At 37.3% G+C, this 12,284-nt stretch overlaps 1 long non-coding RNA gene across 1 annotated transcript; it reads left to right on the forward strand.

The window, feature by feature from the left end:
- The first annotated feature begins 847 nt into the window (after nt 1–847).
- Nucleotides 848–5,682, forward strand: LOC113334376. Its single transcript, XR_003352737.1, has 3 exons — nt 848–1,777; nt 4,537–5,251; nt 5,333–5,682. It is a non-coding gene; the product is annotated as an uncharacterized LOC113334376 (long non-coding RNA).
- The last annotated feature ends 6,602 nt before the right edge of the window (nt 5,683–12,284 follow it).

The following is a 12,284-nucleotide window of genomic DNA, read 5'->3' on the forward strand; positions in this document are numbered from 1 at the left end:
TGGAGGGTATCCCCATGACAAGAGATTATGGGAGAACCAAATTTGAAAATAAGTAGTGTACCTGATTTTGGTGAGTCATTTTCATGAAATTTCTGAGCTACCTGTGGACCAAACATACACACCTTAGACTCTAGTTTTTTCCCTTGTTGGTTAGTCTGGTGTTTCGGGTTGCTCAGATATCCGGAAAGAAATGGCCCATTAGGCAAAGCCACATTAAAGATCGGATTCATGCTTAGAGCATAAGAAAATAGCGTGAGACCATTGTTGAATGGCTCGGTTAACTAGAGAGATTTGGTGATGCCGTCTGTGCCCATGGAATAACGGATGCACCAGCTATCAAGGTCCCAACAAGCAACCCAATGCCAGTCAGCTGATGCTTCAGTTCCAATCATACTACGGAAGTAGTGTGTCGTTGGTATGTGTTGGGATCCAGTCAGCATGCTCCACCGACGATGACCAGTTGGCAAGTGGCAATAGAATGAGGGAGCATATGCCATCTGTCAAGAAGAGGAAAAAATTGTCAGTTAAATAGATTACGTGAATTTTTCCCTTAATAGGGAATAGGCCATGATTGTCTAATAGAGGGAGATTTGAAACGACATGGTTGTGTGAAAGAAAATTTCGGAGACGGCAGGTGTCTCGTAGGGAATGCTTCTAATGAAATTTTACAACTACCCAAGACCAAGAAATTAAACCCCCTATAAAGACCAAACCAATGGTCGGATTGCAGTTCTAATTTATTTTTTCTTCTTCAAGTTCCTTGAGTCTCATGATTAAAGATAACTTCTCAAAACATCCAGTATGGGTAAGAATGGCGATCAGGTTTATCGTATGGGTAAGAGAAAGATATATGAAGTTGATGTTGATCCACAGATTCACTGGTATCCGCATGAGTATTCCGTTGATTGTTTGCCTTATTAAATGGCTTTTCCTCAAGGTTGTGAGTCTCTAGTTTTTTAAGAATGTTTCTCCTGGTATTTGGATGACATGCAGCATAATGTAAATGTTAAGGTTGAAGAGTGTTTGCAGCACGAGAGGCCTCCTGGTGTTGTGCGTGAGCTCTTGGTTGATTCTCTTGTTGAGAGGTTGGTTCAATTCTTCAATCTGCCAAAGCCCGCTCCAATCAATCAGGATATTAGTAATCCTTTTGAGATTCATGAGGAAAATAGAAAGAAAATAGAGGGTAATCATCTTGCTAGGGATAAAAATGTTGTGATTGATAACAAATATGAAGATGAATTGAATTTTTCCCCCATGATAAGAAACCGCGTAGGTTTCGATATGATGATGATGAGTGGAAATTGTATGCATATCATCCGAAATTTTGTCCTTTCCAAGTGCATGATGGTGTTGTTATAGTTGCAGATCGCTATCTTGTTTCTGGTCCGAGTCGAATTGGTTTCCAATCTACTGTTCACCCTATTGATGCTCGATTGATGGTCCGTAATTAGTTGCTCAACCTTGGCGCAGTTATGAGCCTATGCAGTTTCATGTAGTTGATGCTCCTTGCTCTGTAACAGGATAGATCGGATGAAAGATTTTTGCAAGTGTGCAATCTCCACCTGCTGAACCAACTCAACCTGGTGTTGATACTGAGGGAGTAGATCCAACAACTGTCGGTCCAGAGTGCGTCTGAGGCGGAGCACCACCATCCCATGGAAGAGCATCAGTCTCCAGAGCCAGTGCAACACAGGAGAGAGCTTTCGATACGCATGACTCGGAGTTGAACCCGAAGTGTTATCCAGGGAACTCGAAGCCGAACTCGGCAGCTTCAGAAGTAAGTGAATTTCAATGTGTCTAAGTACTAGAATTTGGTTGTTAGTAAAGTAGGTTTTATTTTGAATCGGAACTTTTTGGTTGATCGGGGGAGAAGTGGAATACTTTTGCTGTTTAATTGGTATGGTTTATGGTTAATTCTATGACATTGTGAGTTTTTATGATATTTGAATCTCTATGGTTTATTTGGGTAACAGAATAGCTCTATTTTGGATGTATTGTTGGTAAAATGTGTTTATTTCATGTTTGGGTTTTGAATTTGAATGTCATGTTTCTTTTTTAAAACATTGGGATTTTTGATTGAAGATGCTTGAGCAAAGTGATGTCTCAAGGTGTAGTGAATCTTGCGATATTTGTAGAATTGAGTAGGGTGCTTGATGTACAAAGTGGTAGTATCCATGATAGAGTCAGTATAAGTGAATTCCTTGGAACTAGATTGCTCACGATGGTGACTGTGATTTCCTTTAAAATTTGAATAGGCGATTTTCTTAGAGCTAGAATTCTCAGATTGGTAACTGTGATTTTCGACAATATTGTCTGTGATGATTGTGTTATCTATGTAACTTGTGGTGCCTGTGATGTCAGTGATTGCTGAGATTTCTTGAATTGAAGTGTTGAGACAATTACATGAGCATGGATAATAATTGAGATTTGAGGAATCCATAGAAACGAAAAAAAGGAAGAAACTAAGATAGATTGAAATAGACAGGCATAAGAATTAGGCGAAAAAAATCAAACAGAGGAAGAAAACATAGAGATTAAAGAGTTCAGGGGAGACAACAAGTAGGAATTCGGCGAAAAAGTAGCCGTTATGCAGCAAAAAGACAGGATTAATGGTCAGAAATTGCCGGAGCAGAAGGAAATCAGATGAGGGGAGAGAGAGAATGAGTCGTACAAGAAGAAAGAGAGAGAGAGAGCATTTTCTTTTTGAACTGTAAGAGCTATGGTGCCCTCCATCCCTTCCTTATCCCTCAAATGTCGGGAAGGGATAGCACAAGGAGGGAAACTTTACTATGGTGCCCTCTTATCCCTTCCTACACGAAACGGCTACTCAGTAGCCGTATGAATAGTGCCAAACGTCTACTCAGTATCCGTATCAGTCAACTCGTTGACTTGACCAATACGGCTACTGAGCAGCCGTTTCATAGGTTTAAGTCTTCAGAAGCGAGCTCGGACTCGGCCATTTCTTATTTTTCCTTCTTCTTCTGTATTTTTCTCCTCTCCACAACCCCTTTCGATTTGAAGACCCTCTGGTGCGATTCACGAGCTAAAATTCAATGGGTTTGTTCCTTAGTATCCGGTGAAGTGTTTGCCTTTTTCAATTTCGTGTTTCATAACAAAATCGTCCAAGGTGAGTGTTTCAAATTTTAGGGTTCAAATTTAAATTGGAGATGTTAGGTTGATTATAATGTGTCCTTGTATGTTGTTCGAAGGTTTGAGACATTGTTGATTGAATTTATGACATTTTCTTGATTGAATCAAAGAGGTTGTTGTTTATGAATGATTCTTGATTTAGATATGGTATTGTTTTTGATAATTTTGCATTGATGGATGATTAAATGAATATGTATTATGTCTAGGACAGATTGTTGGCAGAGAGATTGCATCTGGATGGATAATTTAGGATTAACTGATTATTTTGTTGTAGTTTGATAGATAATGTGGCTAAATTTTTTTGTTAGTCTTGTACAATATATCCATTGTAGATTTTTTTACATAAAATGGATTTTATTTTGATGATTCTGTGTACATGTGTGTTGTAGATGTGATAGAATTCCGGTTTCTTCAAAAGAAATTAGTGATCATAAACTGAAAGTCCCATTCTCGACAGATGAGAGGCAGAAATCTCTGAAACATCGAAGTAGTGTAAGCCAACTTCATGAAATGTATACCACACTTTCTAGATTTCCACATGCTAGACAACTTGTAGACGACTGTGGGTTTGGTTCAATTTTCAAAATGCATCATCTGAAACTATAAGACAACTGCCTAACTACTCGTATATTTGAAAGGTGGTGGCATATCACCAGTACATCTCACTTCCCTAGTTTTGAAATAGGGTTTACCCCATTAGACTTCACTCAAATTACCGGAATTCCTGTCGGCTAAGGAAATCGCATATTATTGCAAGAAATTAGTATGGACCAACTGTATCAGATTGCTCCCGAAACCATAGATTGTTTGCTCCCGTATATTAAATAGAAAGATACAACAAGTAAAAGGAAGGGAAAAGAAAATATAAATATAATAGGAATAGGAATAGATGAAGTTAGACAAGAAAACTTAGTTAACTTGAGAGTTAAACTTGTGGATATATGCAAATGGATCAAGAAGAGTTTGATTAAATTGTTTTTTGACCATAGACTCGGCCTAGAAAACGATGTTGAATTTCAGGAGCACATTGCAAGGTGGTTTTTGATTTGGTGTTTTGGGAATATCCTTTTCCCAAACAAGAAAAATGTTATTGAGATTAAATGGCTTAGTATAATGAGCGATTTAAATGTGTTGAGGCATTATGATTGGGGTTCGGCGTTGTAAGATAGTATGTTATGGGGCTTGAGTACTAGGGTAATGAGCAACTTTCCTGAGTTGCAGTTCTGTTCGTATCCATTGATGGTAAAAATTCATACCCACTTGTAATTTTATTTTCCTTACTTGTTTATTATTGGTGACCGTATAATGCAATTAGTTGTTAATAATAACTAATAACGTTACATCCTTGGTTTTGGCATATTTCGATGTCTATTTCCCTATACAAAGCCGGAGAATGAAAATACGTCCGTGGCCAGCGGGTAGGTTATATGATGGAGACCAAAGAGACTTGAAAAGAGGCGCACAGAGTGATACAGGTACACATTCAGTGACTCTTGTGCGTTACCATATTGATAACTTCTCATTCTATTCTGTAGTATGGTCGCTGCGGGAGGAGAGTGAATGGAAAACTAACCCCGAGGTGGTAGAGGCTAAACAAATCTCTGTAACACAGAAGGTCTTTTACGATCCATTTGGTCAGAACGCCTTGTACCTGGGCGAATGGTGTCTCAAACAAGTTCTTGGAATGACAGTATTACCTTGCAATCCTCTTGATTCAACGGTAGACATCAACACTGCCTATTCGTACGCCAACAATCAACTTAATCCCTTGCATTATGCTGAAGTGCACGATCATGAATATAAGCCGTGGTGGAAGGAGAGGTCAGTTGGGAAGTACTCAGGTGTAACTTTACATGAAGGAAACAGGGATTTGTATGGTACGCAAGATAACGATGCTTATGTACGCCAACCAACACCACAACGAAAAAGCACATACACATAAGAGTTGGTGCCCATCGATCGTCATCTCTTCCCATATCCACAAAAAAATCTAACATCTCGAATATGCGGCCCTGAATTTAATGCGATTGAGATGCCTATTAGAATGAAGTATTTGGGACAGTATCCTCAACCCAGTTATAATGTCAATTAGGGTACAGCTGTGAGTATCACATGTCCTTTAATTCTTATATATTTTACTTGTGAAAAAATATAAACTCATGTTGGTGTTTACTCTATACAGGAGATGTAGTGTCGGGCATATCAAGATTCGCAACAACAACTCACGGCTCAACAACAATTCTATTTCGACCACATAAAGGAGCTGCAATACAAAATCAAATACGGTGCAGAATCTCGTCGGAGATTTGTGAGAGAGTATCTACCACCACATACATGTGAGTCTTCTACACCGGGCCAGTCTCGTGATTCGGGACCATCGACGGGTTCTTTTGTTCCAAACAGTCAAGAAGAATCTTACCATCCTTATAATTCGTCTGAACAACTCAATCAAAGTACAACCACGTACCAACATCAGGGTAATGAAAATAATCCATGGTTTGAAATGTAAATGGCTAGTTTTTTTTAACTTTTTAACGGATATCTTTATAGCTCTATATACTGGTTATTTTCACTGTATAACGGCTACTTTTTTAGTTTTATTTGTACTCGTAATATTTACTGTATAACGACAAAAAAAAATTTGAATTCTATATCCTCTCATCATATCTCTATATATAGCCAATCACTTTCCAAAGTGAAGCTATGCAAACATTCTATCATATTTATGTTTTACAAAAATGAGATTCAGCAAAGAAGAAGATGTTGCTCTTACGCAAGCATGGATTGAAGCAAAAAACAATATTCTGAACGTAGTTCAGAACACTAGCAAGCAATTCTGGAAGAATGTATTTGAATTTTTTGATAACATATCCGGAAATCCAAATGGGAGAGTCCAAGAAGGTCTTAGAGCCAGGTGGATCAAGATCAACAAGGATATCATCACTTTTATCACGATTCAGGCCCAAGTTAACATACGTAATCCTGGAATGTCATATGAAGAAAGGGTAAGAAATTTTTAACAAATATATTTTATTTCCTAAAATTATAAATATTTTAAGCTGAGTTTATTTTTAAAATTTCAGAAAAGTGTTGCTCATTTAGACTATCTAAACCAGACAGGCGATAATTTTCCCCATGATGAATGTTATCAGCTATTGAAAGCAAGTTATGATACATACAATCCCGACGAAATATAGATTTATCGCCGAGATGTTCCTGCCTTATATGTTGATCAAGTCTTCGGAATAACAATCATGAAGCATGATTATATGTGAATGTTCTATCTTATATTAATGTAATTTTCTGTCTTTGTTTGTGTGTTTCTGCATCAGATGTTAATCAAGTCTTCGGAATATTAATCCTGAAGAATGATTATAGTTGAATGTTATATCTTATATTTATGTAATTTTCTGTATTTGTGTGTGTGTTTCTGCATCAGATGTTAATCAAGTCTTCGGAACAACAATCCTGAAGAATGATTATATTTGATTGTTTTATCTTAAATTAATGTAATCCTTTATCATTAAGTCTTCTTGCAATCTATATATGATCTGATGTTCTATCTTTTATTTAATTAAAGTTTAACATAAATAAAACTTAAATTCCACAAAATAGACAACAAGTTCAAAATTATTGAATAAAAAACCAAATCACTTGTCGTAGTAATCACGATTGCATTTACCACGTGCAACAAGCCTTTAAACCCCTAGGTGACCCTATTGGACGAGTTATAGTCTCGTGAGGGTTTACACAGAGATTTACCCACAAAATCTACACAAACATTTATTATACTTTCAATCTTCACTGGATGAAGCAGATGAATTGTCCGACGATTGATACTCAGGGATTTTGGATACCATGAAGTTATAGCTTTCATCAAATGTGAATGCTTCACCCTTTTCCTCAAAATAACGCTCTTTAACAACTTCGTACTACAATAACACAACGCAATATACTTATTGTTGTAATTTAAAATCAATCAATTTAGCTTTGTACGATAGCAATTCTAAAATACTTACAAATTGCTTAGGGGACAGGGATGGCATTGAATATCCGTTGTTGAATATCTATAAAATCGCAAACGGATTTTTGGATAATTTGGTACCTATCATGAATTTATTGAAGACTTCTTCTCTTTGGATTCCCATAATCTTGTCTATATTGGTTGTATATCTTCGCCCAAAAGGTTTCGGGCTCTGCCATTATAGGGGAGTGATCTACTACTCGAGTTTCTATGTACCGTTCTTTGATGATTGCCAAATCTTCAATTGAATCAAATGATCCCACGGTTGTGTCGTATAAAGAGTTATGAGAGGTATTGAAATATGTGAGAAGTTTTGCAAAAGTTTATGAAAATAGGTGTTTGTTGTTTGAAGATAGATAACACAATTTATAATATCCGTAAAAAAAAGCCGTTATAAAGTAGCTGTTACAAAATAGGCGTTATAAACTAGCCGTTGGGACATAGTCATTTGAAATTATCCGTTATAAAAGTACATTACAATTATTGAATAAAAACCTAGGTTACTTGTCGTAGTAATCTCGATTGCACTTAGCACGTGCAACAAGCCTTTAAACCCCTAGGTGATCCAAGTGGACGAGTTATAGTCTCATGAGGATTTACAGAAGATGTACCCACAAAATCTTAAACAACAACCGCATATACTATTCGCCAGGTACGTCTTCTGGAAGACCGCCGATATTCAATTCTGGATTGTAAACATCTATGTTATCCATGATATCCTTAAATATTAAGTAGCACCGATAACATGTAAATTTTGTACGATGATCTAGTCGGTACACAAATTTGGCCATTTCCTCCTACGCAAAACAAACATAAAGCAATAGGTTAGTGTGTACGTGGAAACAACATTTAAATATCATGACTAATTATGATGACCTACGATAATCTCAATTGTCATTGTTGTGGGGCGTAACCATGAATCTTTCGTTGAATTCTAACATGCTTACGAACCGCTATATCAATTTGAGAAATCCGTTAAGAAAGTTGTCGTCTGGTTCGGTTATTAACATTTCCAAAATCATGTACAAATTCGTCGAACACCAGCATCCATTTTTCATTGGCGGGGAGATCTTAAACATCTTCAATAGGCAGAGTAGCAGCATTTACGAACGCTGTGGTGACTGCAACATCTTCTTCTACGGTATACCCAACCATTACCATGTTATCTTCAGAAAAAGAATAAAATATGAGACACTGAGGATGCTAAGACCAACTATTTTGGATTGTTTTTGGTGAGGAAGCTTATGACAATTTAAAATAGGCATTGAAATTAGCTATTGAAAATTATCCGTTACTAAAGATCCGTTAGTATAAGAAAATATAATTCAAATTATCGTAATTAGAAATATATAAATTAATGTTACTGAGAAAAAGGAAACTACATTACCGGAACTGAAACACGACTTTACTTAAAAGAAATAAACACTTAAACTAGTCTATTAAAAATTGAACTGATTATGTTGTTTCCTCTCCAATTACCTGGCCAATATGGCATTCTGTTTTAATTCAAAGTACTTTTTCTCATTTGGAGCCAGCTTTTCCAGATCGATTTGCATTATTTCCTTTTCTTCTTTCTCTCGAGCAGCTTCAATTCGTTGTCGTGTTGTCTCTAGCAACCTTTCCATAATTTGGTTTTGTTGTTGCTTACGAGGTGCGACTGTCATTCGAAATTCTTTTATATAATCAACAAGTTTACTGCCCGCATCGCTCATCTGGGAGTCTTGCGAGGATGGTGTGGCGGGTTTCCTTGTCCCAGCGACCTTTTTATTAATTTGGTCTTTTTTCGCTGCTCTGGACTTGCGTTTATCTTCTGTAAATCCACCTGACGACGTTCTAGGTATTGTACTTGGGTTCGTACTAGGGGTATATCATAATGGAAAAGGGATACCGCTAGGGACATTATAAGAGTTTGGAATTAAGTCTCGACGAATTGGCTTATAGGTGGATTTTGAGAAGATGGTGTTGGAGTACTAAACATATTAGAGAGATTCCCATGAATTTGAGATGACGGAGGATTTATGATCTTGGTCCATATCTTCAGCTACACCTACTTGTACATTTGGTACATTTGGAACATCTTTAAGCAGTTCATACTCAGCATCTCGAGTAAAGTATTTTTTGTGTATTTCGACATGAATGCTTCTCGCAATTAACACCTACACCAATGTAAACAAACCATAAATAAGATACGCATAAATTAAACTATTTACAAACAACATATACAACAACTATAATGAACATATTTAGATAACATACCCGGTTAATAGAGTCCAAGCCCGCATTACTTGCAACGGCTCTTGCAACACAATCGGAAAAGTTATCCACTTCATTCTTGATTATGCTAAACCGATTACAAACGTTTTTTGTAGTGCGCTCGTGTTTATTCCCACCACAAGCTTCCACAAACTTTTGAAAAAGGATTTCCCAAAACTCTTCCTTATCTTCATAACTACTATAACCAAGAGCAGATTACTGAGTAACAATGTGAAAATCTTCCAAAGTACTAAATCTCGTTCTATGTTTCCTTTTTCGCTTTTGAGTCTCCGACATTGATGAGCAAAACAAAATTTAAAACTCTTACTTAAACAAGGAAAAAATTGGACGGATTTTAGTGAAAAAACCAATTGATGTAAGAAGAAGAAATTGATTTGGTGTGATTTGAGTAGAGAATTAGAGTGGTATTTATAGAGGATTTTGAAAAAATGACCGTTGGGATCCGACGGTGGAGAAGATAGAGCCGTTATTAATGTTGGATGGTTAGGATCGGGTGTGAGAGAGGTGTAAACGAAAAATGGTCAAATAAATATTTTTTCCGACACGGCTACTGGCTATCAACGGTAATACGGCTACTCGGTATCCGTAAAGCGTAAATTTATACGGCTACTGAGTAGCCGTGTGATTTCCCTTTCCTATAAGAGGGATCAGATGTGATCCTCGTAGTAGAGAAAAGGGAGGGATATCCCTACACATGTAGGGATATGGAAGATCATAGTACTTGGTTTTTTGAGTTTTTGAGGGATATTGAGAAATAGGGAAGGGATGGAGGGCATCGTAGTGCTAGCTCTAAGCAACCACTTGCATGTTTGGGTATGTCTAAATGGTTTGATATTTATAGTGGGGTTTTAATGGTGCCAATTTTACTTGGTTGATTTCCAAATATCTTTGGGATCGTCAACCAGTTTCTGCATTTATGTAGAAGTAATTAAAAGAAGTGGGTGCTGGGCAGGATCCATGTCCTAGAGGAAACCCCAACCTCAAGCGTTATTGATGTCTAAGCTAATCACAACTGAACCATTGAAGTCCATGGCAGGAGTCATATCTAGACTAGTTGTGTTCTCTGAAAGAATTCGGTCTATTATAAGGGATATTAATCTATCCGAAATAATAAATCAACTAGTTGTGTTTGTAGGTGTTCCATTCTAAGCTTAAGGTGTTACAGCTGTGTCGTTAACAGTAAAATTGTGTTGTTTCTTAAAGATGAATCTAGATGGGCAATGTTAACACAAAATCCCTGAATAATACTGCACCCTGTCAAAATCTCTCACCCAGTGTATGCAGGGGCAGTAGTAGAGTTCTCATTACAATTGCAAGCAGCAATAAGCTCCATTGCATCAAATATTATAAGTACTAGATAAGAAAAAACTCTTTCAAGAAATAAGATTACTAAAAGATCAGAAATAATAAATTCACAAAATTGAACGACAAACTTTTTCCAATAAAATAGACCAAATTAACAGCAAACGTAACGATCCATCGTTAACCAATAGAACATCTCCATAACAAAACGAAAAACACCTAATTAATACTACTAGCTAGCGAACTCAACTTCATCATGATTCAAATTATTGTTTGATCCTTAGTGTCTTGAGCAACGAATCCTTTTGCTTTGGGGTGAGAAACCAATACCCTCCGACACAAGCAGCACCAACGAGTGTAACGGGTACAACAACAAACCCTGATTTCCAATTAAATGCTGCACCCTTAGCAGCTTTCCCAGCAGCAGCAGCTACGTTTTCAGCTTTACCTTCTAACACGGCTGTCGCAGCACCAGTTTTGACGGCTGTTGCAGCACTGACGTCTTTTCCAACGGCAGCTGTTTTTCCTTTGAAGGTATCAACTTTGCCAGCAATAGCGGTCTTTCCTTTGGTGATCCAATCACCAACCTTGGTCATGTTCTTCTCAAAGAGCCCAGATTTTCCAGCTTCTGACGCCATAGCTTAACGAGAGAGATCGAGGAATAGTATAGAGAAAAGAAAGGCTCGAAAAAAAGCTACACAGATGTGAGGAGAGAGTCCAGTTGACGGGGAAATATAAGGAAAGATAGTTTATTGATGGGCAAGATAAAGGGAGCGAGGTTTATTGCTCGGCAAGAAATAGAGGTTTATTCCGCGGCAAGAAAGGGGTTTGATGTAATCCAGCTAGTTTAGTTGGCTTTTTTTAGCACTTCAGTGGAAATATTTAAGACGTGCTTATATTTTGCTGATACAGACTGTGACATGGGGATATAGGTTCTGACTCGTCCGGCATCAGAACAGAAATATGGGTGCATTGCCACACTTGTTTAACAAAAGCCCCTACACCTAACACTGGGCCTTGTTGCCAAGATGTTCTCTTTCCCTTATATTTCTCATCAACATTTACGGACTGAAGAAAGCTTTTCATGGGGAATGAAGTGATATAGCCTGTAGTGTCTATGGGGGTCTGGCATATCCCAGGAGTAATCAAGTTGAATACTCCTAGACTTGGGTGAACAGTTGGTCCATGCACCAATTCCAAAGTGATATGCATTACTGCTTACTTACATGTTCCATTCATATACTTTATTTATTTTATTTTATTTTGAGCAAAGAAAAGGATTCATTCAGAAGTCCAATACAGACTGAACACTGACCAACTACAAGCAGGGTGACTCCACAGAGATAAACAGACTAAAAACCGGACCGACTAAAGATTAATATAGTTTATTTCAAAAGTAAAGCTTTTATGATCGTCCAATTTGGTTAACAAGAAGAAATTCCCAACAATACATTTGCCTTTCAGAAAGGTCTAATTGTTTTGGATGCGAGAGATGTGTTAAGATAGTGTATCACAATGCCTTTTGATCCACAGA

Source organism: Papaver somniferum, unplaced genomic scaffold (assembly GCF_003573695.1).
Source record: "Papaver somniferum cultivar HN1 unplaced genomic scaffold, ASM357369v1 unplaced-scaffold_137, whole genome shotgun sequence".
Classification (NCBI taxonomy): domain Eukaryota; kingdom Viridiplantae; phylum Streptophyta; class Magnoliopsida; order Ranunculales; family Papaveraceae; genus Papaver; species Papaver somniferum.